Here is a 27233-nt window from a genome sequence, read left to right as displayed (position 1 = left end):
TAAAAATCTATTGGAACAGGTAATGGCAATAGCTGTGGCAAAGAACATGATGCAGAATGAGGGGAACAGTGGTTATTTAGTCAACAGAGGACTGACTAGAGGTAATATCAGATATTTCACAAGTATTTGAGAAGACAAATGGTATGAACTACTTTGTCTACTAAAATCCTAGCAGGAAGAGCAAGGTTAGAAACTGGGAAATACTTTCTAATGGTAAGACCAACTAAGCAAGGTTAATTGTCAAACCTATCTGAAAGCTTCAGTGGATGGAACACTATGTCTTCACGACTCACTTGTCAGAAGCTTACACAGTAGGTATCACTGATCATATTCCTCAGTAGATCAAATGACCCTTCATAGTCTTACCTCATCCTCCCAGCAAATGGTTGGGGAAAGGGTGAGGAAGTGAGCTCCTAAGGCTAGTATTGCTGGCAAAGCACATGAAGGGGATTTAATGCTAGTACCAGAAAGGCCACTTAGCAAACAATTCTTCACACTGAACACAGGTTGTGCACTGGTTACATGAAACATACCTCTCATCTACTTCAGCATGTTTCACTGCTGAAGCAACAGACGTTCTTTAGTCAGTTTCTCTGGTTGATTGGCCTGTCACTTATGTAGCTGTGTGTAGAGGAAACACTAAATCATATTTCCTCCTGTAAAGGACCTCTAGGTCTTGGGTTTTAAATGAGAGGGATGATAGACTACATCTCTGAAGCCAAAATTTACTTGTGGTAAAAGTGACATTCAGAAGATTAGTCCTCAGTGGATCCTGAACAAGAATGAAGTTATAATTCATTCATTAGGTTATTCATACAGAACGTACAATGTAAGCATGGCAGTTTGATACTGTGATAAACAGAGGAAGCAAAAAAGCCTGCTCTACCTGACTGTACTTTGAGCAGGGAGGCTCTCATGGACGATTTCCAAAGGTCCCTTTGAGCCTCATCCATTCTGCAACACTATCGTAGAATGTTGTGGACCACCTGTTCCTTGTTTAAAGACTTCTATGGGCATTAGCAGGAGGATGGAGGCTTACAGGGCTGGAAACACCACCAACTCAGAAATGTCCGTGGTGTCTTCCCAAGATTTTAAAAAAAACATTATTCCGTTCCAAATACTATGACTGACTTAATGCCAGAACAGCACTTCTATATAATTCTGTTGTTATTAAACACTTGAAGCACAGTCACATTGTGTAAGCATTTCTCTAAAACTACATGATTTTCAAGTTTGTAAAATAAATCTGGATATTCTTGCATGATCAGGAACTTCTGTTTTGCATATTCCAAGAACAGGAATCTTAATATAAAAATGCATGCTAACTTCGCAAAAGTTGGTAATGAAGAATATTTTACACTCTTGATGCAAAGATTCAGAGCAGCTAATGCAATATAATGCAGGACTTTGAGTGGAATATAATATATAGAATCATAGAATCATAGGTTAGGGTTGGAAAGGACCTTAAGATCATCTGGTTTCAACCCCCCTGCCATGGGCAGGGACACCTCACACTAAACCATGACACCCATGGGTTTTAACCCATTACCCCTTGTCCTGTCACTACAGTCCCTGATGAAGAGTCCATCCCCAGCATCCTTGTAGGCCCCCTTCAGATACTGGAAGGATGCTATGAGGTCTCCACACAGCCTTCTCTTCTCCAGGCTGAACAGCCCCAACTTTCTTACCTTGTCTTCCCATGGGAGGTGCTCCAGTCCCCTGGTCATCCTCATGGCCCTCCTCTGGACTTGTTCCAACAGTTCCATGTCCTTTTCATGGTAAGGACACCAGAACTGTACACAATACTGCAAGTGAGGTCTCATGAGAGCAGAGTAGAGGGACAGGATCACCTCCTTCAACCTGCTGGTCACGCTCCTTTCGATGCAGCCCAGGATATGGTTGGCTTTCTAGGTTGTGAGTGCACATTGCTGGCTCATGTTAAGTTTCTCTCTGACCAAGTCTTTCTCCACAGGGCTGCTCTGAATCTCTTCTCTGCCCAACATGTAGCTGTGCCTGGGATTGCTCTGACCCAGGTGTAGGACCTTGCACTTGGCATGGTTAAACTTCATAAGGTTGGCATCAACCCACCTTACAAGCATGTCAAGGTCCCTCTGGATGGCATTTCTTCCGTCCAGCGTAACAACTGAACCACATAGCTTGGTGTCATTGGCAAACTTGCTGAGGGCACACTGTGTCCATGCCACTGACAAAGATGTTGAACAAGACCAGTCCCAACACCGATCCCTGAGGGACACCACTTGTTACTGGTCTCCAGCTGGACATTGAGCCATTGACCACAACTCTTTGTGTGCGGCCATCCAGACAGTTCTTTATTCACCGAGTGGTCCACCTATCAAATTGATGTCTCTCCAATTTAGAGACAAGGATGTTGTGTGGGACGGTGTCGAATGCTTTGCACAAGTCCAGGTAAATGACATCAACTGCTCTACCCCTGTCCATCAGTTCTGTAGCCCCATCATAGAAAGCCACCAAATTGGTCAGGCAGGATTTCCCCTTAGTGAAGCCATGCTGGCTGTCACCAAGCACCTTGTTGATTTTCATGTGCCTTAGCATGCCTTCCAGGAGAATCTACTCCAAGATTTTGCCGGGCACAGAGGTGAGACTGACTGGTCTGTAATTCATTTTCCCCTTCTTGAAAATGGGGGTTATATTTCCCTTTTTCCGGTCATCGGGAACTTCACCTGACTACCATGATTTTTCAAATATGATGGCCGACAAATATGATAGCTTAGCAGCTTCATTCACCAGCTCCTTCAGGACCCACAGATGGATTTCATCAGGTCCCATGGACTTGTGTATGTTCAAGTTCTTAAGACAGTCTCGAACCAGATCCTCTCCTGCAGTGGGCCTAGGGTCTGCATTCTCACAGTCCCTGTGCCTGCCTTCCAAGACTTGGGTGGTTTGGTCAGAGCCTTTGCCAGTGAAGACTGATGCAAAGAAGTCATTCAGAACCTCGGCCTTCTTCAAATCCAGGGTAGCCAGTTCTCCTCATAGCTTCCGGAGGGGGCCTATGTTCTCCCTAGTCTTTTATTTGTTATGCACCTGTAGAATCCCTTTCTGTTACCCTTAACATCCCTAGCCAAGTTTAATTCTAACTGGGCCTTAGCTTTTCTAATTTGGTCCCTAGCTTCCCAGACAACATCCCTGTATTCTTCCCAGGCTGCCTGTCCTTGCTTCCACCTTTTATAAGCCTCTTTTTTCCTTCAAATTTTCCTCAGCAGCCCCTTATCCATCCAAGGAGGTCTCCTGGTACTCCTGCTACACTTCCTTCTAGTTGAGATGCAACACTCCTGAGCTTCTAGTAGGTCATCCTTGAATATCATCCAACAGCCTTGGGCCCCCCTGCCCTCTAGGGCTACATCTGATGGAACCTTACTACGTAGGTTCCTGAAGAGGCCAAAGTCTGCTCTTTTGAAGTCCAGGGCAGTGAGCTTGCTGCACGCTCTTCTCACTGTCCTGAGGATCTCAAATTCTCGACCCTCTCATGATCGCTGCAACCAAAGCTGCCCTGGAGCATCGCATTTCCAACCAGCCCTTCCCTGTTGGTGAGCACGAGGTCAAGCATGGCACTCTCCTTGTCGGCTCCTCTATTACTTGCAGAAAGAAGTTGTCTTCTACATAATTGAGGAACCTCCTGGATTGCTTGTGCCAGGTTGTACTGTTGCTCCAATAGACATCAGGGTGGCTGAAATCTCCAATGAGAACAAGGGCCTGCGAGCATGAGGTGGTTCCTATCTGTCTGTAGAGTGCTTCAGCCACAGATTCCTCTTGGTCAGGCGGTCTGTAACAGATCCCCACAGTAATGTCTCCCATAGCTCTTCTCCCTTTAACCCTGACCCACAAACTCTGTGGACTGCTCACCTGTCCCCAGACAGAGTTCCATATTCTCCAGCCTATCCCTAACGTAAAGGGCAACTCCCCCTCCCTGCCTCCCATGCCTGTCTTTTCTAAAGAGACTGTAACCTTCCATTCCAACACTCCAGTCATAGGAGCTATCCCACCATGTTTCTGTGATGCCTATTATATCATACTAGATATAGTATGATAGTATATATAGTAGATGTGCACACAACTCTAATTCCTCTTGTTTGTTCCCCATGCTACAGATGTTTGTACAGAGGCATCTGACCGAACTGCAGATGAAGCCAGCTCATTGGCTGGAGCGGCTAGAATATCTCTACATTGCTCCGAGCATTTATTATAGGTGCTGGCAGCTGACTGGGTGTGTTGAGACAGTGATGCCCCCCTCCCCCAACACAACCGCTTTAAAGCATCCTTGACCAGCCTGGCAAGCCTCCTGCCAAAACCACAGACCAGCTCCACCAGCCCCCAGTAGACCTGGCCTACTAACTTGGGTCCCGTGTTCACACCGCCCAAACCCCTGACTATGGCACCACTGTTCTAACCATTTATTAATCTGGCCAATCCTCCTAGCCTTTTTGGGGTTCTCCCCTGTATCCTGGAGAATTGATGAAAAGACAATTAGAGCTCCAGAGCCCCTAACCACCTCTCCCAGGGCTCTGTAGTCCTTCTTTATGTTCTCCAGGCTACTGTTATCTATGTCACTAGCAATGACATGGACCACTAGAAACGGGTAATAGTCCGTGGGGCTTACTAGAGCAGGTAGCTTCTCTGCAACACCCCTGAGCTGAGCCCCTGGTAGGCGACACAGCTCCCTTGAGACTGGGTCAGGCCGAGAGATGGATGTTTCTGTCCCTTTCAAAGTAGAGTCCCCTACTACTACGACTCGCTGATTTTTCCTGGCAGTGACACATCAGCAGCACCAGTAGAGATCTTTAGCAGTGCACCAGCCGGTTGTTTCTGGTGCGAGGGTGTTTTCCTCATCAGCCCCCTGGAAGACAGCAAAGGGGTTCTGGGTGGGGACGATAGATTTAGGAGGAAGCTCCATGCTTTTGACTGTCCTCTTCCTCATTTTTTTTTTTTTTATTGCTGTTTCCCAGCTTTCTGGGTTAACGGCCTCCTTGTTTCCTGCATGAACTACAGGGGACGCTTGAGGCCCCTGCAGTTTGGGCCTGGAGCAAGCATTCCTACTTCCTCTCAGCTTCCCTGACATCTTGCAGCCCATTAACGACACCCTGCAGCTCAGCCACCTGCTGCAGGAGGCCCTCCACCAGGGAGCACCGAGTGCAGCCCTGCCCGTTGTGCCCCCTCCCCTCACAAGACCAGTGCAGGCACTCTACACTCCGAGCTCTGCACTGCAGCCTCCCCTCTCATCGGCTCTGTCTGGGTGCCCACGCTGGCTACCGCCGGGGCAGCCAAAGCAGAACTCCCAGTCCGGGCTCTGGTCATACAGCCAGTGCTCACCATCCCACTCTCCTGCCCGCGCAAACTCCCTCAACCCGCACTGGTCACTCGCGCTCCCTGGGTCAGGTTTTTACCCAGCCAGGGCTGGTGCCGCTCCTCCTGGCTCCGCCCCCTGTGAGTCAGCTGCTCGCTCTCGTCAGCTGATCTGCCGGCTCCTGGGCAGGTCCCGTCGACGACTTGAGGCTCTTTCGGTGGCTCTCGCCGTTCCGAGTGGAGGCTCCTGGACGCTGAGCTTCTCCCCACTCCGGTGTTGAAGGCGTCCTCTCTCGAGATACTCACCTGAGCAATTTATATATATATTATATAATATTAATATATAATAATATACATAACATATAATATATATAATATACATTACCTAATATATATTGCATTTGAGGGGAAAACTCGCATACCTTTGTGCAAGTATCTACAAAAGAAACATGACAGTGTATAAAGTGTAAAAAGTTACATTTCAAAATATAGGATTTAATTTATAAATCTATCTGTATATGTGCATGTATAGTGTGTGGTTCTGATGTAATATTTTTGGGATGTTAATGCCCAAATCTTGTAGATACTTCCGTAAGAATAGCTTACTCAAATAATCTGTGCACAGTACATTCACCTAGAAGACAAAAGCTGGTGAATGTTTGGAGCCCACCTCTGAGATCTTTGGTTACTACTGCAGTGTTTTGCTTGCTGCCTGTTATTTGAACCTAAGTTAAGACATCTAAGTGAATCCAGTGCTAACTGAAGATTTATGACTGGGAAAGGGGTGATGAGAAATTATCTGAGTTTTCAGATCCAACTAACAGGTAAGTATCTGTAGTCAGAGTGCCAGTAATTGGTGAGGACCTGTTGGGATGTAATAACAGCCAAGCTGAAAGATGAAGCATGGAAAAAGCAACCAACAGTTAACTAACAAAGTTTAGTCTCCTAGAACAGCCTATACAAACACCATCTAAAAAAACAGTTTCAGAAATTTGCTGTCTGACCAGAATGATTCAGCCATTTTAGGTACTCTTTCTTCTGTTTATCTTAATTTTCCTGGACAATTTTGATTTCCCTGCTTTACAGTTTATCTCAGAATTACAAAAACATTTATATGGCAACGACATCCAGAGGTCTGTAGTACAACCTCTTTGTTAAAGCAGGGTTTTGCCCAGCCTTATCTTGAAAACCTCCACAGACGCACAAAGCACAGCCTCTTTGGGAAACCTCTTCCAAAGTTTAACTATCCTCAAGAGTGATTTTTTTTTTCTTCTTTCTGTCCCATCAGAATCTTTCCCGATTCACTTTATGACCACTGGCTTTCATTCTCCTGCGAATTGCCTCACTAAAGGGTTTTGCTCTTGCATTTTGTAGGTGGACACCCTTGTAAGTATTGAAGGTTGCTATTAGGTCCCCCTGAAGCCATCTCTTCTGCAGGCTGAACTATTCCAGTTCCCTCAGATTCTCCTTGTAGAAGATGTTCTCCAGACCTACTACCATCCTGGTGGCCTCTGCTGGACTTGATCAAGTTTATCAGTATCTTTCTCATATTGGTGCACCCAAAACTGGACACACTATGCCAGATCTGTTCTAACAAGTGCCAAGTAAAGAGGAACAGCCATGTTCCCCAATGTATTGACCTGTTAATACACAAGATGCTGTTAATTCTTATCAATGACAGGGCAACTGGTGGTTTATGTTTAGTCTATTATCCCCAAGAACTCACAAAGTGTTTTCAACAGACCTGTTTTACAGCTACTTGGTCACATGCCAGCCTGTACTGCTGCAGGAAGTCAAGTTTGTTCCAGCTGCAGGACTTTGTCGAATATTATTCCCACAACCTGTTTAGGTCCCTTCTAACGACAAATCTGTCCTTAGGCATATAGACTGCACTTTGGTGTTGTCCACAAACTTATTTCTGTATGTCCAAGTCACTGACCAAGTTACTAAACAGATCCAAGGGAAAACTGTTGAAGAATTTCATTCTGTCACCAGCCTATGACCCATTAACCAGTACTCTTTCAGACCAACAATCCAGCCAGTATTTCACCCATCCAGTAGTCATCCAGTAGTCATCCAGGCCGTAATGTCCTAATGTGGGGCAAGAATACTGTGGGACATTGTATCAAAAGCCTTGCTACAGCCTAAGTATACAACACCCACAACATTCCTGGCATCCACAAACCCAGTAATTTTATCCATCATTCAAGAAAATTAGGTTGTCTTCTGTGTCTGTCTTCAGTAAGATATGTTCGTCTTCACACATTCAGAAATAGCATGGGTGGACTTGCTCCATGATTCTCTCATTGACCAAAGTAAGGCTATAGTTTCCAAAATTATCTTTGCTGTTTTTAAAGATGGGTGAAATGCAATTCTCCAGTGCTGGGGCACTCCCCTAGTTACCATGATCTTGCAAAGGTAACAGGGATTTGTCTTGCAGTGGTACCAACAGGCTCTCAGCACCCTTGGATGCAATCAATCTAGTCCATGACCTATGGGATCAATGCAGCTCTACCATTCTGAGCAACTACTGGAAATATTAGTCCTCATATTTGCTGTTTGTAAACACTGTATTATGGTCAGCCTTAAACTAGAATAATTTTGTCATACATTTGCCTACTTTGTGCTTTACAACTTCATGAAAACAGCCATTTTGCTGTTTTTCTAGCCATTTCCCTGTTTGTACCATTACTATCAATGTGTTCATCCTGACCAATACCTTTTCACTGTTATCAGTCCTAAAGAAGACAATGAACTTCTTTCACCTGAGATGTTTTTTTTTTTTTTTCTGTCAAGAGGTCTCAGATTCTTGTCCATGATTTTTTTTTTTCCAACTAGCAAATACATGCTTCCAGGAGACAGAGCTTCAATTTACCTGCGTTCACATTATGCTTTTACTTGTATGAAAACTATGAGGACTACGGCATGTAAAGCTCACAGGAAAAAGGAAAAAAAAATCCTTTAAATGTTATTTCTAGTTCCCTGAGTCATTTACTGGACTTCTGTAGTTTGATCACAGCTCACTGACTGCAATGCTAACAAAAAAGTTTCACTTATTTTCTAATAAGAAGTGCTGCAGTTTAGACAAGGCACTCGGATGAACTGGGTTATGATCTTGGATAGTGTAGTCACTGGCTAAGCTTGTATTTCAGAAATATCACTTACAGGCTACCACATTCTTCAATGACTTTGCCAAAAGCATTGGAACTGATATTAGGGTAACAAGGTTTTAAGAAGACCAAACCATTGCCTTGGGTGGCTAAGGGTCACCACAGTCCTGCAGCCCAGAAAGACAATTGTATCTTGGACTGCATCCAAAGAAGTGTGGCCAGCAAGTCAAGGGAGGTGATCCTGCCCCTTTGCTCTTGTGAGACTCCACTTGAGAGTACTGTGTGCAGCTCTGGAGTCCTCAGTACAGGAAAGGCATGGGCCTGTTGGAGAGGGTCCAGAAGAGAACCACAAAAATCATCAGAGGGATAGAGCACCTCTCATGAGGACAGGCTCATATGAGAGAGTTGGAGTTGTTCAGCCCCAGGTTCAACTGAATTTTTAAGTACTTGTCCTTGCTATTCAGCCACTTAGTGTGAAGTAGAACTTGGTGCAGGCTTCCCAAGCTTGATGCACACTCCTTGACCTTTCCACTTTCAGGAAGCCAAAATCTTCATTCATCAGCTGGAGCGTCTGACCCACCCGCAGTTTGTCAGCAAGTTGTCGAAGTTTCTATGGTCACCAGTTAAAAAAATCACCGCTGTGCTTTTGAAGCAAACCTGCCGAAAACTCAGTCACTCAGTCCCCTCCACCAGCCTGGCTCTGCGCACAGGTCCAATGGATTTGCAGGACCGGGCTCCCCGCTCTGCCCCCGGGACTGCCCGCGGCGGTCACTTCTCACCCGACCAGCGGGGGACACCACACGCGCGAGGCAGACCCGATGCTGCAGCTCGGGAGAGGAAGGAGGCGGCCGAAACCGTGCCAGGGTGAGCGCCCCGCGCGCATGCGCCCTTGAGCGCGGCGCCCCCGCTCGGCTACGCTCGGGCCGCGCTCGGCTATTTCCGCCTCTTTGTTTTAAACTCCGGGCCGAGCCTTTTAATTTCATCCCCCCATCACCGCCCCCCCCCCCCCCCCCCCCCTTTTTCCCCGCTGTAATTTCCCAGCGTGGCAGGGCCGCAGGGGCTGGTGTTCCTCCTTGGCCCCCGCCACCGCGCTCAGGTCCTCTGCCTTCTGTCTGTGGCGGCGCCTGGGGAAGGACGGGTCGGGGAGCGGAGGATCGGTGGTCAGCGGCGGGGAGGAAACCCCCCCGCCAGCCCCGAGTAGGCGACCGCGCCCCTCCCCTGTAAGGTCAGTGTTGGGCCGCGGCGTGGCGTGGTGGGGAAGGGGGGACGTGGGGGTTCTCCGGTGGCTGGGCCGGGGTACCGGCCTTCCCCGCCCCGCTGTGGGGCTGCGGGCCGTGCGAGGCCAGGCGAGGGGCTGGGAGGCGGGGCGGCCTTACCCCGCGTTCCTCTGAGGTGTTTGCGGTGGGGGATTGCGAGGGGGCTCCCGGCACGGGGGTGCGGAAGGGTGCGGGGTGGGGGACTGCGGAGGAGCGGGCCTTCTGTCCTCCGTGTGTCTGGGGTTTGGCGGGGGGAGGGCGGGCACACGGTGGTTGAACTTTCCGTGCAAGCACGCTGTATTCTCGGGGAGGGAGGAGGTGTTAGTAAGAGAGGTTGAGTTTTGTGTGGGGTTCTGTGCCCCGAACACCCCTCCCAGGTGAGGGAGTCATACGTGCGCCAGGTTAGCGTCTGTCACTTATCTTTCTCTCTTTATGGACAGCTCCCCTTTTAACCTCCCTCCCCTGCTCCAGCGGGAGGTGTCTCTTGTCTTCCGGGGGAAAGGAAGCCCCGACACCCCCAGTCCGCCCGTTTCTAACCCGAGATGAAGTGCCTCTTGTGTAGAGTGGCACACACTGGGGCAGCTCAGTTGCGGGCAAAGTGGTGCTGCCCGTGGGGACCCGGCGTGTATGGAGCTGTCCCGCATTGTCCCTCAGTACTTCTTCCTATTTAGGGTTGTGTTTGCAAGGCTCCAGACCCCCACAGCTTTGGGAGAAAGGGTCGCTTTGGGGAGGTGGGGTGGTGGTTGATAGTAGTTGAGATACCACTTCCACCAAACTAATTAGTAGAGGGGACATGTAGGAGGTGTGTATGACCTCAGCTGTGCCAGAATGTGGCTTCAGTGCTGTGTATCTGAGTGGCATATGGGATTTTAAGGTCTTGTGGGAAATAAGAAATTAAGTGGTATACATAGGTAAAATATGGAATGCCTGTGGTCTGAGTTGGTTTAAGGATATACACACATGTGCACACACACACATATAATGTATGATATTACAAAATTCTGATGTTTCCTCAGTCACTGAGTTTTGGCGAGTTGTGGTGCTGTCAGATCTGGTCTCTGATGTTGGTCACTTTTAGTCTGTTGGGTATTGCTTCACAGTGCCCTGTGTGGAAAGCTTATCATGTTCTGAAGTTGGTAAGTCTTACAGGAGATTTCATTCTTACGGTTTATGAAGTACTTGGATGTTCTTCTGTTGCTTCACATTTCACATGTCTTGGGTTTGTTTTGTTATTGTTGTTTTGTTTTTTTTTTTTTTTTTTTTTTTGTTTATTTGGCTTTAGTTGTTAAAAAGCTGTCAGTCTCTGTATGCTTTGTGTCAAATCAGTTTAGTAATTTCCTGTCTCTGGGAAACCAGTTCAAGGAAATCTGTTTTATTATCTTAGTATGCGCCGGAATTTTCTTCTGGAAATAGTTTGTTTGGTATCTTTCAAAATAACCTACATAATTGTCTTCCAGAGTTTCAAAGAAGAATTCAGTTTGTGGATGAAAAGGTTTGAGTTGTCCAAGCAAACTATCAAACAAACAAAAACAAAAAACCCCAAAACACACCTGAGGTGAACATTATGTTTAAGGAGCATCCCTTGTATGTATTTTCTGTTGTAAATTAGTTTCTCTTGTGCAGCGTGAACAATTAGGCATATGCTAAATAAGTTGTTAGGAATCGTTTTAGAACTAGGTAGTGTGCTTTTTAAAAATTATTATTGGTTGTTGGGTGGGATACTTACAAATTTTATGTTCATTCCTTTAGTGGCAGGGCCAGTGAGAATCTGAACTGTGATACTTAATCATGTGTCTCATAAAGGTGCTCTGCAGTTCATAAAATTCTTTGATTGATAACCATGTGAGTGCCAATAGAAGCCTTGTACTCTTCCAGTAGCTTTGTATAAGTTGTACTTTTAGATACTTTGCAGTCTCTTTCAGACAGTATGAACCTGTGCAGAACTGAAGTTACTTGGTGAGATCATATACAACGCGTTAGAAAAGGGTCAGGCAGTTTTCTGGAGAGATGCACAGGGGTACTGCAACAGGAAATAAAAAAAAAGGCATTTCATAAACCACTTTTTGAGGACAATCTGTTAGATTTTAAGCTTGACTTTGTGTTTGTAACGACGGTAGCCTAATACTAATGCCTAGAATGGCAGAAATTAATTACGATGCTATGAAAAAGTTCTACTAAGAGACTGTAAAATACAGCTTCTACTTGCTGCAACTGCCGAACCTCCTCTTAATTCTCCTGATTACTGTCATGATTTAGAGAAGTTGATCTCTAAACTTTATATTTGCCATACAGCTAAGCTTTCTTGTCAAGAAAGTTCTTAACATTTCTAAAGCAAAAGTTACGTATTTACTTTAATAGGTTCAATTTTCCTTTTCCCATATGATTGAGTAATCTAGATGGCCTTTTTAGCTTTTGTCAGGTAGTGATCTTCCAGGACTAAAATAATTCCATCTTGAATTCCTGATCTCTCTAGGAAACTCTGTAAGAAGTAGAAGCAGAATTTCCATTGAAGCTCTAAGCTAGATACCGCCTATGAAATGTGTGAGGACATGGTATTTTGAAACTCTGATAATGTTTCACTTCTCAGCTACTGTCTTAGATAATATATTACAAAAAAAGTGTCTTGTATGCTATAAAATAAACATTTCTCCTTTTTTTTTTTTTTTTTTTGGAACTGTTGTTCTCTTAGTGTACATGTGGAAGTAAAGTTGCTAAATGGAAGTTTGTATTGATAAAGGTGTTTGAAGGTGCAATGGATTTAAGACTGTTGGCAGTCCTGAGAGATTAGTGGTTTGAAGTCTAATCTTTTTTTCATTGCTAATAAAGATATTTAATGGTAGTTGAAACTACTGGTTTGCTATGTTAGGTGTGCTGTCATGTTTAAAGGAAATGTAGAGAACACCTGCTGAGGGCAGTTTGATTAGAGTAAGTTAAAAGCCAGACAGAAGCTGTCCGTATCTTTTTAGCTTATCCAGAGCTCTGGCTTGACGTAAACATAGTTCTGTATTCCTTGCACCCCCCTTCTTAAAATGCAAGCTTGCTGTATTAGATTGTAAGTTTACCTGGTATGTGGAAGTCATACATGCAGTAAAAGGAAGGAAGAAAGAAAGGGGTTAATCTGCATTAAAAGTAATCTTTGCTATTGTGATACGTAACATTTTCATTGCTAGCTGAAGACACACTGTACGTGCTTTGTAATTGCTCTAAAAAGCCAAGATAAAACTTGCTGCTCTTACCTGAATTATACTTTCTCAGGTGAATTTTATTGAATATGTGCATCTGTATTTAAATCAATAAACTATGAAAATTAAATACTCAGTGTGGTGAGAACTAGGGAGTTTGAAAGCCTTATTTGCTATGGAAAGTTTGACTGGAGTCTGCTACTGCAGAGACCTCGAGTCTTGCAGTGGTGTTGCAGAGCCAGCACTGTAGAAAAGAATAAAACACCAGTGAGTTGATCAATGATACTGTTTTCCGTTTTTTCTTACTTTATTTTTTTTTAACCTTAATCAGAAAAAGTACTTTACACTACAAACTTCATACTATATGTAGAAACTTCAGGGTCTTTTTATTCCTTTGTCAAACACAGCATGCATTATTCAAAAATAGTGGGTAGTACAAATCATTCAGAAGTAGAGAGAATGACATGAAGTATGGTGAGTTCAAGTGGCTGCTCTCAGTTGTGACTGCCTCTTTTTCAAGTCACAGTTATAAGTTGACAGAGTCAGTGGGGGAAATTGTTGAAAAGGTGGTGGGGAGAATGGAAGGTAATCAAGGTGTGTGTGTGTGTGTTGGCATTACTACAATGCTGGTTAAGATTGCAAGAAAGAAATATGCAAGTATGAAGAAAACAAGGCTTTTTTGTAGTTTCGCTGCTAGTGGAAGAACTTCCTTAAGCTAGCTCTACCATTATTTTCCACCTCTGCAAAGTGGCAAGAAGGAGACTTATTATTATCCTTACATACATATATTTAGGTTGATATTAACAGTCCTTGTGACTGACAAAAACTTAGATCTCTGCATTAAAAAGACTCATGTTTTGACTGCAATAAGGATCCCTCTTGGTTGAAATTGAGGCTCTCCTTATTGCGGAAAAATGTGGTATCTTTGCTTTGTGAACAGTACAAACACGTTTTGATTTAGGGAAGGAAACACTCTGTGTGTCTTGTGTGTGGGCAAAAATGTGCTGTGCTGTATTTGCTTAATTAAGATAGAAAAGCTATTTTTTCAGGTTGCCAGAATGAGTATCATGTTATTTGGTGACTTGCAAATGGCCATCCTGTCAAGTTTTTTACTTTTAGTTAAGAACTTAATTGTCGCTCTCTACATAACCAGTCAGTCAGTGTATGATGCTATCTTTAGTCGATTATTATATAATCATTGTGATGTTGCTGGATATAACTGTGTGAATTATATGTGATGTTATGCTGGAACGAGTCATCTCTGCTGTCTTCTCTTGCAGTGTGCATGTGAACATTTTATTAACGTTTGCAACCATAAGCGTTGCCATTGCAGTGTTTGCTGATTTGTTTTTTTTTTTTTTTTCCCCAGGTAATGTGGTGTGCTGTACAGCTTTTTCTAGTTTGTCATCTGAGAGAACAAGCTGAAAGGTACAGTACAGCTGGCTAACTTATATATTCTTTATTTATGAATAATTGACATTTCTTGTGTCTGAACTATTAGTTTGGGTGCACAGATTGGCATACTGAAGCCATTGGTCAGTTGATTACTTAGTTGAAGGACATGGCCAAATTTGTTTTAACTTACTAAACAAGATGCTTATTATAACAAAACTCACTGTACTGAGCAGCGGCAATCAGTAGAATTTACTTGAGGAATAGATTTTTTTTTTTTTTTTTTTTAGCATAGTGGCATGCATCATTCATTCATAGTGACTTTTCCAAAAAATTATTTGCACCAAGAGGCATTTGGAATTTAAAGTTTTGTCTTGGGACTAATGTCTGGGATCTTACATTAACTCCTGTGTTTCAGATAATTGTGTTACGTACTGTTTCGTTATGATAGTAACTGTGGATTTTTTTATTTTTTTTTTTTCCTAAAATATGAAGTGTGTTCTAGACACAGGGACTTTGATGTTGATTTGAGGATTCAAATTAGGCAAGAGGTAAGGGAATTTTTAATGTGCTTGCTTAAGTACATAATTATGCTCACTGCTGAAAATGCCCGTTTCTAAAACAAATTATTTATATTTAAAACTTTAACTTTTGTTAAACTGGTATATGTTAGAGATGCTTTGAATATTATTTCCTCACTTTTAAGGGTGTGCTAACACACTGTAATCAAATCAGTCTGCTTAATGCTTGAAATGCTTTTCTTTCCATCATTGAATTATTCCTTCCTGTCAAGGTGTGGACCCTGAACCAGTGTATAGTGTTTGCCTAGTCAGTTCTGTCTGCACTTATAAAAGCCTCCCAGTTGCACTGCTGCAGTGATTCCCTCAGTCTTTCTTGCTTTAGCATTATACTAATTGGTTGTTTACTGTTTTTCAAGCTTTACTGAATTTTTTTTAGGATCAGTTGCTTGGATTTATTTGTTGAATGAAATAAGTAACTAAACTGCTTTTTCCTGTAGCAGTTTCCTAAGACTGATTGCAAAATTGCCTCGCAGCTTAAATCAATTCAAGCTTTAGGATCACGCGTTTTATACTGGGTTGCCATAAGACTATGATGAATTCACAGGTGTTTAGTTAAAATCTTGGTAAAAGAAAGTTGTTTGATTTATGCTTATACTGCTCTCATGCAAATTGCAAAGAGATGCCTAATTTTTGTATTTTTTTCCCAGGAAAAACCATGTATGCATCTTTCTTCCCAACCCTCTTCTCATAATGTGTTTGGACTTGCTAAATTGTCATTATCTTGCCTTGAATCTGTACTTGTAAACTCTGAAGTGTGTTGCTACAAAGGGTGTCTATTTCTGCAGTGACATATAAAATTTAGTCTGTATGAAAATACTGTGTCAGTAACTTATTTGTCCTTGTTAATAATAACATTATGCTTGGTGACACCAGAGCAAATACTTTATTTGCATACTAATAATCTTATACTTCTGTTTCTTGACTGGCTAGAATGAGATAGAAATACTTCTCACAAGATTAGGCCATTCTGTAACATTTTCAGAAAAGATATTTATGTTCATAAAATGCTTTATTCTGGACCAGACAAAAAGACTTCTGGGTAGCTAGTGGAGCTAATTTTCTTCAGTTCACCTTCTTGCGTGTCAGATTCTTTCAAGATTTGACAGAAGTTACCAGGAGCAGTCTGTGCATATTGATCCATATGGTGTTAAGTGAAAGTTGGCATTTGAAGGTCTAATTTTATTAATATGTAGGTGTAAAAATCTCTGTATTAGTTGCAGTCATTTTTAATGCAACTTTCTAGGTATAATCTTAGGTGCTAACACCAGAAATTGTTTATCAAGAATATGTTTGCTGTGCACTGTAATAGTGTCCACTGGGCTTAAACCACAGCAAATAATTACTCAGATTATTATCATCTGAGTATGATGTAGCTCATGGGTTGTCTGGTTATGATGTTATGACTAAAAGAGGCTTGAATTTGAATGAAGAGTTAGATGCAGACAGGAGAATGCCTTGGCTTGTTTAATTTTATTTTTTTTTTTTTCCACTAAAGGTATTTTGCCCTGTCCTATTTTATTTTTCTATTGAAATTAACAGTGCAATGGGACACAAATAAGTGTAGAACTAACTTGATATATAAGCCATGCTGCGGTAAGTTATGAAGACAGGCTGAGAAAGTTGGGGCTGTTCAGCCTGGAGAAGAGAAGGCTGCATAGAGACCTCATAGCAGCCTTCCAGTATCTGAAGGGGGCCTACAAGGATGATGGAGAGGGACTCTTCATCAGGGAAATGGGTTTAAACTGAATCGGGGGAAATTCAGGTTAGGTAAAAGGAAGAAGCTCTTTACTGTGAGAGTAGTGAGGCACTGGAACAGGTTGCCCAAAGAAGAAGAACACTGCCCATCTCTGGCAGTGTTCAAGGCCAGGCTGGACAGGGCCTTGGGTGATATGGTCTAGTGTGAGGTGTTCCTGCCCGTGGCAGGGGGTTGGAACTAGGTGATCTTAAGGTCCTTTCCAGTCCAAACCATTCTATGATTCTATAATTTTTGCTATTTGTCTTTGGGAATGGAAAATACATTCTGTCCTCATATTTCAATTTCTCTTCCATTGCTTCACCAAATAGAATCGTAGAATAGTTACGGTTGGAAAGAACCTTAAGATTATCTAGTTCCAACGCCCCTGCCATGGGCAGGGACACCTCCCATTAAACCATGTCACCCAAGGCTCTTTCCAACCTAGTCTTGAACACTGCCAGGGATGGAGCATTCACAGCTTCCCTGGGCAACCCATTCCAGTGCCTCACCACCCTTACAGTAAAGAACTTCTTCCTTATATCCAATCTAAATGGGTCAGATGACTTGGCTAGTGGAACTTTCGGTAGACTTCTAAGGCCACCTCTCTGTCATGTCATTTATTTTCCAGTCACAAACATGAGTTGACATTGTACGGAGTTTCTGGAGGTGATTGGAAGGTTTCATGGAGATTTGTTTTATCTTTAGATATGAAAATACAGAGTATAAGCATAAGTAAAAAGACTCCAGATTTCTCTTCTGTAGCCTTTTAGATCTGATGTTACTGTAAGAGATATTCACTAGAAGAGTGAAGACAAGAGAAAAATGAGCTGTTTTTTCTTCTCCTTGAGATTCTGTAGCTACTTACTGCTTCCCATGATAAGTATAACCTTTTCTATGAGTTAGTCATACATTTTCACATTCTGCAGACATTGACAATTTTAGCATGCAAATGGGGGTGGGGGGGAGAATTTCAGCTCTCTTCCCAGCTTTAATCCAAAACCAAAGGAATAAACCTTTTCCCCTGGAAAATACATTATAAGCATTTGAAAAAGTATGAAAAGATCTACACATGGTACATACTGAGACAAAAGGATTTCTTTGTTCTTGTCACACAAACTTCTAATGATGTGTGTTTCTTGTATTTTACTAATTTGTGTTCTAAAGAATGGAGGGAGAGAGTGTCCATGAAGATGTCATCTATTTAAACAACTGGTATATTTTTATTAATGTTTTTAAATTATTTTGATTGTCCCTTATGGGACAGTTCAGTCTCCAAAAGCAATTCTTGGTGAACTGCAAAGAGGAACCAAATTGAAGCCTATATAGATACTTCTTGCAGGCTGCAGTAGTTAACATCTTGCACTGACAGACTGTTTCTTCCCTTTTTACTGTACATGTCACACATCCATCTAGTCTTTGAAATTTGTTATAGGAAGAAATAAGGGTCTATGAAAGTGATTTTGCTTTTAAAAATTCTTGGGAGGAGACTTACGGTATACCTGGAATACAATTATTATGAGACATAGTAAAGGTACTGTTTATTTATTTACTTACTTATTTCTTGCGCAGACTGTCTGACCCTGTATAGACTGAACCTTTTCAGAGAGTGATTTCTTCCTACAGTTACTGAATGCTTTGAATCAATGTGTAGCTGAAGAGTTCTATTGGTAGCTGCCACCTCTTTGAATGCTGATTATCAATTCTGTGATAATTCTGTAAGTTCAGTGATGTTTTTAATGATGGATACCTTCTCATATAGAAGGAATTAAAGATTGATATGAAAAGCTTTAGCTTGTAGTTGTCTCACCAAAGCTTTCTTTGTAATTTGCTAATTTCTGATCTGGTGTGGATTAGAAAGGTTCTGCAGTAGATCACAGAATCACTATGTGCATGTGAAATGCTGTTGTGAATGCCAGACTCCTCACAGCATAAAAACCATGAGGTAGTTACTTGTCTGCTTTCATACTAGTTTTCCACAAAGATGTTTCTTAAAAAAAACCAAACATTTTTATTGTCTGTTACTTTGTTTCATCTAGCTATTAGTGCTGTCTTTGTTTGCTTGAAGTTGGAAAGAGCTAGCTGTTCAACTACTGGTTTTCTGTGTCAACTTCTCTTTAAAGACAATCTTCTCTTACTTATAAAAGCTGACATCTGTGCCTGGTTTTAAGGGCTTCTGAAGAGTTTTGTGCAAAGATCTAATCATAGAGCGTGTCTTGAGCTCGTTTATGGACTAGAGCTAAACTATCCCAGAGGCTGTAGAGTACCTTTATTGTGACCGAATAAATAGAAGCGACTTTAGCTTCTGTACTGTGCAGAGGTGTGTGTTCTATACTTCTGACTCTAGAGACAGACTTGTGCATGTGACAAAATGACTATATGCGGGGCTGGAAAGGAAAACCAGCTGGAATATGTGGCTTGTTAGTGCTGTAGCAAGTACTAACTAAGTTGTACGAAGAAAAACTGGCAATCACTTATTCGGAGATTTGGTTAAGATTTTGGTATTTGGGAATTTAGAAGATATTTTCATGTTTACTCCTTATTAAATTAAAAATCTTCTGAGCAAACGAAGGGAAATATAGACTATCATTTGGGAGGATCTTACTAATATATGCTCTAATAACAGCACTTGAGGGTTATGGCTGACGGGCAAGTTTGTTGACCTAGCTTTCATTCCACCTGCCTTTTTCCTGAAGAGTTTCCTCCTGGTCTTCTACACTGAGACTGTACTGGCATAAAGCTGCGGTCATCAGTGGTTTGTGCAAATATTCGATGCTGTTAAAATAAGCACCTGATATGTAAAGGATATTTTGCTTCAATGTGCCTTCTCCAACGGGGGGGGGGGGGGGGGGGGGGGGGGGGGGGGGGGGGGGGGGGGGGTGGGGGGGGGGTCAGTTGCAGCCTGTAATTTCTAAACCAGCAGAAATAAGGCTGTCAAAGACCTTACACAAGTGAAACTTGTAAGAAACAAGTGAGATTATTTTGTTGCTTTAATAATAGAGACCTTTCAGCTCCTCCTTACAGCTGAGGAGATTTTCTCCATTTTAAATAGAATGGCAATAGTCAAGTTAAATGTCACAGCCGTGATTGGGTCACAGTGAAGAATTCAGTTTTATAAGGGCTGAATCCTCTCATGCTATTGGTTTCCAATAGATTTTTCTGTCTGGAGTCCTCCTTGTTCTTTAAACCAGTGTCATGTTGCAGTGTTAGGATTGATGGACAAGATGGTGATACCGTAATGGTATTTTTGGCTAGAGTTTGTAAAACTACCTGTTAGTAATGACTTTGATCGGCAGTTTACATTGAATAATATTCCATATGTTATGTGAGTTTTTCTTGAACTGTGACATATTATTAGATTATGCAGTGAAAAAATGTCTTTAACAGTTACATTTTGGAAATGTTTTCTTGCTGTGACATGGCCAGTGAAACCTCAGAAAATCCCCAAAGAATCTGGACAAAAAAACCCCAAACCAACAACTAAACAAAGCCAAACAACTAAGCAAAGAAAGGGTTTCATAATTGCAGATGCCTTTTCTGTGAAGTGTCAAGTTTTCATATCGTTAGAATTTAACTTCTTCCCTTCCTTCCTACATGCATGCAGAACACTAGGTCTAATGATGAGGAGGAAATGAAAATAAATGGCATGTGAGAGTTTAAAAGGCATAATTCCACAAGTGTAAGCTTTCAGTCACTTTTACTTTGTTGAGAATGCTGTGAACCTTTTTGCACTGGAAAGTTTGAGCATTTTTTAATTTTTTGCAATGGGGCTGGGTTGGAAATGGACAGTTGCTTCAGTTCTTCAGCACTGTCTTCCCCCCCCCCCCTTTCCCTCCCCTCCAAGATATAAAACTGTTAAAATGACTGGGTTAGACTATCAGTAGCTTTGGGCTGCCTCTTTTCTGTTTTAGTATGGTAAGGTTGGTATGGTCAGCATGTCAAAATAAGCCAAGAGCTCAAAAACCTAGACTTACTGAGTTGGAGAAATGTTTTTTGATCTTACTGCATGAATGCAGACTTTCCTTTCTCCCTTCTTCCCCCTCCCCCTGTCTTTATGATCTATTTCATTATAAATAGGAAAGAATTAAAAAAACCTCACACAGTAAATTAGATTACATTTTGGTGTTTGTCTCTTTTCTAGGAGATTAACTTTTTTTCTTCTTGCTTTGTTCAGAATACTGTTTTTCATTATCTGTTATTACCTGTTGAACATTGCCATTTCTTTCCTAATACTTCTCAGCTATTCATTGTTCTACAAGAGGCATACATGCTTTGGTCACTCTAATGGCAGTCTTCATTGTAAGTGCTGTTTATAATGAAGCCAGTTTCTCAGTCAGTCAGTCAGTTTGAGTGTGGGGGAAAACAAGAGAAAAGCAGAGTTGTGTGCACTTGTTTGTCCAGGTTGCTGGTTTTCCGGTGTGCCTGTAAAGGATTGACAAGTGCTTGTTCATTGCTTGTGATTCTGCAGAGGGAAAAGGTCCTGAGGGTTTTTTTTTGCACAGTTGTGGAATAGAGAGAGATTCACAGCGTCTTTGCAGTTCAGCTGCTCTGTTAAGGTTGATGAAATGCCTTTTGGGCCTTCAGCATTCTCTCTGGCTGTCTGCTGTCTCTGAAGGGAGGTTTCACGTATAATGGATGATACTTGAATTGAAGACTTAACGTGAGAAATATGTATGCTGCATGAGGCCTGTAGTGCTAACACTAAAGAAGGGTCTGCTAGCATAGGAGCTGATGCTGCTTCATGACAACTGTACCCTCTCTAATAAGTGATGATTTTCTCCTGGTATGTTAGTGTGGCTGTTACTGGTGGAAGGGGAGGGAGAGAGGAAGACAGCAAACAAATAAGTATAGTTTGGCTTAAAGTTAGGTGACATATAATTTGGGCTAGGAGCTCCATGGTAGGATTTGAAAAGTTCTATGTTACTGTTGTGATCAAAATAGTTTTTCATAGCATCTTTACTGTGTAAGGCATTAAAACTAAAACTGAGGCACTAAACTTGAAATTGATATGTGAAGTACTGTAGATTTCTCCCTAAAAGATATCTGAAAAGATAGAATTCGGTGTTTCAGATACTAGTTTCTACTGTCATAAGCATACTGAACTAAAGATTAATTTTGTTTTAAAAATACTTAAATTCCTAATATTTCATTTATGCTAAAGATTCTACTCAGCAAAGAAGTGGAAATGACAATTCATGTCTCACTGAAAAGTTGAAACTTGGTTTTGGTCTGGTCAGCCTAGGACTAACATGTTTTACTAGTTTACTTGACAGAGTCCAAGATACCTTTAATGAACAAAATTACAAGTCCTCATAACAGAAGAGTCATATGTTACTCTGTTGTCTCCAAATATTAGGATTATTGTGTGCCTGTTATGAAAAATAATCAAGCCTTTTGCACATAAAATGGTGTTGAATTTGTCTAGGTTCTCTTGACTTGTACAGTCAGTTTTATCAGAAAAAAGTAAAAGTATACTGATGTGGTGTTTATCACCTGATGAGGTTTTCTGTACTTTGGAGCTTTTGGGCAGATGTATAGTTGTATCTCAGCTTAGTTTTGGACTGAATTGTCTCTTTGAATGGGTTGAGTGTGTGCTTAGGCTGGTGTGTTTGTTCAAGGAAAGGAGCAGATGTGCACAGCAGAATGAGAATTGCAAATTAGCAATCAGTAGGCCAGAACTACACTGGCATAAGCTGTTATCTGAGTCCTTGATTAAAGTAGTGGACCTCAAGGTGCAGGTATACTAGACTTAGCAACTTGTTTTGGCACCTGCAGCTTCTTCACATTATGCTGAGCAGTGGTGGAAATAAAAAAAATTAATGGGGACGTGTCAAGAAAACTAGCCCTGCTTTGCAGTGCTATTTGGTATTGCTCACACTTCATCATAAATGGTGCCAGTGCAGGTAATCTGAGGATCTCACTCTCTGTTCTTCTGTTGTAATTGAGGTCTTAAAGCAATGATGAGTTGTTGCAACAGGTGTTTCCCATAAAACTGCCCTGGTTTCAGCTGTAACAGTTATTTTTTCCTCCTTCCTAGTATCTGGTGCAGTGTTGTGTTTTGGCTTCAGTGTGAAAACAGTGCTGATAACACGCTGATGTTTTAATTGTTCAGAAGTAATGCTTCCTCTGATCAAGGACTTTCCAGTCTCTCATGCTCTGGCAGTGAGGAGGGGCGCAAGAAGCCAGGAGGAAGCAGAGACAGAACACCTGACCCAAAGTAGTGAAAAGGGTATTCCATACCATAGCACATCGTGACCGGTATATAAACTGGGGGTAGTTACCCAGAAGGGACTGATCGCTGCTAGGGTCTGGCTAGGTTAGTGCATGGTGAGCAGCTGTATTGTACATCAACTGATGTGTTTATTTTTTTTGTTATTTTTTTCTTTTTCTTTTTTTAGTTTTATATTCTCTCCCATTGATATTTTCTTATCATTATTATTATCATTTTTAGTAGTAGTTTTGTATTGTACTTTAGTTCTTATCTCAACCCGTGGGATTTACATTTTTTTGATTTTCCTCCCTACACTGCCCAGAGAGGGATGAAAGGGAGAGGCTGGGTAAACGGCTGCATGGTTCTGAGTTACCAGCTGCGTTTAAACCACGACAAAAACTTTGAAAATGGTCACTGTGAAAACAGATTCTATTTCATTGGCAGTAACATCTAGTTAAAAGACGTTGCTTTATGCCTTGCATAGGAAAGACAAAGTTCTCTACTGTTTATGCTCATTGTACTTAGAATCCTCTAAACAAGTACTTGCAGAGTACTGTCTGCTATAAAAATAGCAGTTGTGTCTAAAATTGATGCAATGCTTAAAAACCATACAATTTTCATTTTTAAAATCAGTTGGATTTATAACAGTGAAAAAGCTAACTATTTCTCTTAAGTTCACAATGGCTAGCAGTGGAAAGTCCTTTATATTGAACAAAGTGCAACGTTTGTAATGAGAGGAGACTGCTTGGCTACGTGAAAAAATATGCCCCACTAGTGAAATAAAGCAGAAAATTTTGGGGTGACGAATCCAGCCTTTTGCAGGTATATTGACAAAGAATTACAAGCTATTGGAGTAAACTTCAGAGATAATGAGTATTTTTCCTGCTGGCAGGGATTGACAAGTGCAGCTTTATTCCAGCTGTTAATGGGTTGATATATATTGAAATGTTTCATACGTCTCCTTTTTAATAAAAAGGAAGCTTTTAATAGCACATTCTACCATGTTATTAACAAGGAGAAATTTTGCAGTCTCTGGAAGTTACACATACAAGCCTCTGGCTCTTTGCTCTGTTTTAATACCTGCAAGTCCCAGCTCAGATGGTCCTGCTTTTTTTTATTGCATTCTTGGGTTCCTTCTTCAGTGTTTCACCTTAGCGATCATACTAGTTTTGAGAGAGGGGAAAAAAAAGAGGGAAAATATTTTCAAAACTGAAGAATCAAAACCTCAGGATAGGAATTGAGGCAGTCTGGTACTGGAAGATACAGAGGAGTGAACAGTTTTTGGTAGATATCACTATCGATTAAAGTCTTACTGTATACTTCAATACTAACTAAATAATGGTAACTGTCAGGTTTGTTTTCACATTTGCAGTCAATTGAAAGGCTAGGACTGTGTCTGAAGAAGGCTGTATCAGCAAGAGTTCCAAGGAGACTAAGCAACTGTGTTTTATCTTGCTTCAATTTATGTCTGAAATAGCTGAATGTTAGAACAATAAAGCGTGAGCAGAGTGCACGTTAAAGTCCTCCTGGGATTTCCAGAACAAAAGAAGAAAGATTTTTCCAAGGCTTATGAATTGTATGGTTAATGGGTAGATAAATTGATCAAAGTTACTATGTGTATACTTGAATCCAGGAAGAGTACAGAGTACCTACTAACCATTTGCAAGGTATGGGGCAATACTGGGAGCATTTGCTCATCTTCTGTCTTAGCAGTAGAGGCAATTATTGGGCAGTTCAGTGAAGTTAAAAGCTTTTATCACTGAGATTTTTTTAACCAAAGACAAGGTAATTTTTTCAGATCGTTTTAAAGTTTTGTTTGGATTAATTAACCATCAAGTGCTGTTATTTGGGTTTAAACTACATGGGGATGTTAAAAAGAAGAGTGATTGCTGATAAAATCTGCATTGATCTGAATTGTAGCACCTTCTTAGTTCTTACCTCCCGGTAGCTTTTGGCTTCTCAATACAGATTTCCGTTTTGACAGCTGCTGCTTTACTGGGCTGCCAGTGTATCTGGACCAAGAAGTGGAGTGAGGTGACTGAAAATCTGTATTTTTAGAGGCTGTTTACTAAATATCAAAAGGAATTGTCTCTGGTTCCCACACGAGGATTCTTTATCCTCTCTTTTTCAAAAATAGGCAATATTTGCATGAGTATGGGGAAATTCTATATATAGAGATACATAACTGCTTCAGATAAAAGATATAAATGGATGAAAGATATAAAAATCCTAGTACTCAGGTTATCATACAGTTACTTACTAGGGAAACTCCTTTTCATTGTCTTTTTGTAAGTGGTTGGTTTCCGGGGTTGTGTAATCGCATGGAGCATTTTATGTAACCAGATATTTTCATTGTAAGATTAGGGTTATTCAACAATGGAAGTTTTTTAGGAGTTAATGGGATGGGTCCATAAGGCTTCTTATTTCTCCATGGTAAACATTTAAAGCCTTTGTTATCTTGGTTGGAATCAGAGCAGTCGGTGCAGATGTACACCATCAGTTCAAATGACAACTGGAAGTCACTTGGTATTTTGAGTTGCTCATCTGTTCTGCAGAGGGCGTAGTAATGAGATTACAATCTGTTTCAGCTGTGTTTAGGTTCTAAATCACTTTTTCTGAAGTGTATGGATATTAAACATTCAAAAAAATGATGCTCTGCAGAGGGCGTAGTTATGAGGATTACAATCTCTTCCAGCTGTGTTTAAGTCCTAAATCACTTTTTCTGAAGTGTATCATAGTAAAGATTAAAAGAGTGATGTGGGTGCAGATAGCAGAATCTCACTAAAGTTTTGTTTTTAAAGGACACTGTTCTTCATGGGATTCAAGGCTGATTTGGACTGTCTTTTAATTACACGAAGTCAAGGATCCCTTAATTTCTATTTTATCTCTGTGTACTGAATTGGAACAAAGTGCCTTTTTAATAGCTTGTAGTTTTGTCCCTAAATTCTTAACATAGAGGATGTTGGAACATGTTTTTCCAGTGTATGACAAATGTGTCTATAACATTTTATAAAGTCTTAATCTGGGATAGTACTCAGGTTAAGAATAGCCTTGTTTTCAAAAGCCTTCTGCTGCTGGCAGTGATTTTGATTTCTGATAATGAGCCGGATTTTATTTAGAGAAGGTTGTATTTGGTTAGAGAAGGTTGGTATTTGTTAATGAAATGAAGGTTACTCTTGAGATAATGCTATGTTTTTATAGTCTTTTTAAAGACTTTCAGAGGGCTGACACTTTAATACCTCTTCCCAGTTTTATGCACATTTTATATGTGTTGATCAGAAATTATCTTGCACCCTCAGCACTGAAAACAGGAAATAGGATGTAAAGAGAAATTTGAATGTAGGTAAATTAGTGATTCTTCATCAGAAAGAAGACAGAAAATGGAAGATTAATATTGTGGTTTTTATACTTTTTGGTAATTACATGAATGCATGATTTTTTTAATTAATGTTTCTTTGTGTAGGTTGATGGCTTTAGCCAATGGTCAACTCCTTAGCTCTTTTTATATTTTACTTTCCCCCACTCTTTTGTAACATAGTAGCAGTCTTTTGGGTTAGTTCAGATGACTTCTGAGTATTGATTTTAAGGTAACACATCATAATACAATGAAATTTGTCTTGAAATCTATAAGCTTAAGTAGATCACTATAACCACATTTAGGGTAGCTTAAGTTAACACACTAATTGAAAGAAAACAAAGTCTCTATTAAAAAATTCTCATATCATGTATTCTTTTATGTTCCTGATCATGTTTTATTTCTTGTAAGAGATGCCTGCCATCTGTTGCCACTTGAAAAGCTTCCTTTGCTGAATTATGAGAATGTGATCTCTTCCATAATTACACTTGCTAGTGTGTCTTGGGTGGATGTAATACATATTTATTCCTTGACTGACTCTACAAGAAGAGTTGAGGCAGTGCAAAAAGTGGAGGAGGAAAGATATGGGGAATAACACACTGGGGCTGACAGTTAGGATGGTAGGTGGAAAGCAATGAAGTAAGTAGGCCAGGTTGCATTTAGTGTGTCTATACATTTTCCCTACTTTAAAGATCTGCCATTCTCTTTTTACTCTTATTCATCCTTTTCCTTAACAGATCCTTCTGAAATGTCAGCTCTGATTCAGTATTGATGCTTTAGGCATGTTCATATAAGGCAATTTTCAATAATCATTGCTTGAAGTCTGGAGAATCTTGGTCTTGCATTTCTTTGTGCTGTGTTTGCTTTCACCTTCAGAGCTGAAGGCAGCTAGTGCCAAAGTCTGTCTTCAGTTTGATAAAAAGCAAGGAGCTTAATTTCTGTGCTCCTTTGAATTCCCAGTTGTGCATTTTAAATGTCCTTTCATTTTCATTCCTTATATATATTCCTGCAACAGAGCTCCATAATGGGCTTCTACAAGAAAGATTTGAATAGGTTAAAGGTAGTCTTTGCAAGAGGGGATTAATAACGGATACA

At 41.2% G+C, this 27233-nt stretch overlaps 1 protein-coding gene across 2 annotated transcripts in view; it reads left to right on the top strand.

Moving 5' to 3' along the window:
• The first annotated feature begins 9502 nt into the window (after window positions 1-9502).
• Window positions 9503-27233, top strand: part of PCGF3 (polycomb group ring finger 3) — a 49782-nt gene continuing 32051 nt past the window's right edge. The window contains exons 1-3 of one of the 2 annotated variants that reach the window (XM_062629387.1): window positions 9503-9654; window positions 14237-14295; window positions 14755-14810. The gene's annotated coding sequence lies outside the window, so the exon portion shown is untranslated. The remainder of the gene's footprint in view (window positions 9655-14236; window positions 14296-14754; window positions 14811-27233) is intronic. The other variant, XM_062629388.1, reaches the window with a different exon arrangement.

The sequence above is a fragment of the Pezoporus occidentalis genome, unplaced genomic scaffold (genome assembly GCF_034315485.1).
Source record: "Pezoporus occidentalis ecotype Australia unplaced genomic scaffold, CSIRO_AGI_Poc_V1 ctg334, whole genome shotgun sequence".
Classification (NCBI taxonomy): domain Eukaryota; kingdom Metazoa; phylum Chordata; class Aves; order Psittaciformes; family Psittacidae; genus Pezoporus; species Pezoporus occidentalis.
Note: the sequence above shows the minus strand (reverse complement) of the source record. Positions and strands in the feature narration are given on the sequence as shown.